Below are 2,326 nucleotides of genomic sequence, written 5' to 3'. Positions count from 1 at the left end.
TTGCAAATGTAGCAAATTGCAAAAGACCCCGAAAAAATCATCCTTCCATGATAATTAGATCAATCGCAAAAACAGTCTAAAGTTGAGAAATTTTCATTTTTTAGAAGATTCTAATACCGGAAGTAGACGTCAGACCTCACAAATGAAAGTATCAGCAGATAGCCAAGGTCAATGACCTTTGATCTTGTAAAGGAGAAAGTCTAAAAAGGTCAAGATCAAGAGATATACGTCATCAAAATTTCAAATTGCACACGACTATAAAACCGGAAGTTGACATAGGACAGCAAATATGAAAGTACAAATAGATAGCCAATGCCAATGACGTTTGATCCTACAAAGGTCAAGGTCAACAAAGGTCAAGGTCAAAAATTGAAAATTTTCAATTTCCAAAACCTGTTCCTTTTTTTGAACTAAGAAGCGGAAACAAACGAAATTCTAAGACAAAGTGGCTCACAATTATGAGGTAATTGTATGCAAAGTTCCATTTTGAACAAATGTATACTTTGCGAGTTATGTCCCTGGCCAAAAATGTCAATAATGAGTAATTAAACCCGGAACGAAGAAAATAAAATCCAGACCGGAAGTGATACTTTGGCCGCCATATTGTTATCTGTTAACACAAACTGGCCAAAAGGATGATGTAATTGTGTGCAAAGTTCCTTTTTGAACAAATGTATTCTATGCAAGTTATGCCCCTTCCCAAAAATGTAAACATTTAGTAATTCAACCCGCATGTGCCACGCCCACATCAATTTATTTGTCATAGGTGAATTCATATTCAAAGTGTCTAGAAGTATTCCAAATTTCAAGGTTCTACATCAAATAGGTCAAAAGTTATACATACACCAAGTTCAAAGAGACACAAATATTGTAAAAAAATCCCTCAAATTTGAAAAAAATGACGAATTTCAATTTTGCTGTAAAAAAACGATTGTTATATATCAATGTAAGGTGCGTGAGAAGCACATTAGGAAACCGAAAAAATTAATCCTCTAAGTTAATTATGTCACGTGCTACAGCAGTCCAAAGTTGCGAATTTGTTATTTTCGGACAGCTATAAAACCGGAAGTACATGTCGAAGGTCAAATGTCAAATTATCAAATGATAGCCAAGGTCAATGACCTTTGATCCTGTAAAGGTCAAGGTCACCAAAGGTCAAGGTCACGAGATATCACTCATCAAACTTTCAAAATGCACACGACTACAAAACCGGAAGCTTACGTCCGACATCAAATATGAAAGTATAAATAGATAACCAAGGTTAATGACCATTGACCCTACAAACGATAAGGTCATCAAAGGTCAATGTCAAAAAATGAAAATATGGAAATTCTAAAACCCGTTCCTTTTTTTGAACTATAAATCTGAAACAACTGTCCTTTGAACACAAACTGGCCAAAGAGATGAGGTATTTGTGTGCAAAATCCCTTATTGAACAAATGTAGACTATGCAAGTTATGCCCCTGCCCCAGATTTGAACAACTAGCAATTTAACGCGGATGTGCCACGCCCACCTGAAATTTTTTGTCATGATTTAATTCATTTTCAAAATGTCTAGTAGTGTTATAAATTTCAAACTTCTACATCAAATAGGTCAAAAGATATACGTACACTAAGCTCAAAAACACAAAAATATTGTAAAAAACACTCAAATATCAAAAAAGTACGAATTTCAATTTTGATTTTAAAAACTTTTGTGATATATCGTTAGAAAGAGTATGAAGAGCACATTAAGAATCCGAAAAAATTAACCCTCTAGGATAATTAGGTCACGTGCTAGAGCAGTCCAAATTTGCGAATTTGGCTGTTTTTAGACATCCATAAAAACGGAAGTAGATGTCGGAGGTCGAATATGAAAGTATCAGCTGATAGCTAAGGTCAATGACCTTTGACCCAATGAAGGTCAAGGTCATCAAAGGTCTAGGTCATGATATATGAGCCTTCAAACTTCGAAAAAATTCAATCGGAAATTGCAAAAAAGCAAAAGCTAAATTCAAAAATCGGCTCCCACAGTTTTTTTTTAATTTTTATTTTCTTTCATTTGACACCAAAATCATCAAAATCTGATAAGCCGTTATCTCTGAATAGATTCTGACGCATTTCAGAAAAATCAAAATGGCGACCAAAGTATTACCTTCGGACCGGATTTTATATTCTTCGTTTTTTTGTCATAACTTTGGCTATCGATTCATATAAGTTTCGTCGCGCTAAATTAATTACACCGGAAGTAGTTCAACCGGAAGTGAGAATCGATTTCCCGTTTAAACCGGAAGTAAAGTAAAAAATTTGACTATACAATTTTGTTCACGTTCATGAATTGTCTTTG

This window comes from Lottia gigantea (genome assembly GCF_000327385.1).
Source record: "Lottia gigantea unplaced genomic scaffold LOTGIsca_3, whole genome shotgun sequence".
Lineage (NCBI taxonomy): Eukaryota > Metazoa > Mollusca > Gastropoda > Lottiidae > Lottia > Lottia gigantea.
The sequence above is the reverse complement of the archived record's forward strand: the minus strand, read 5'-3'. Positions refer to the sequence as shown.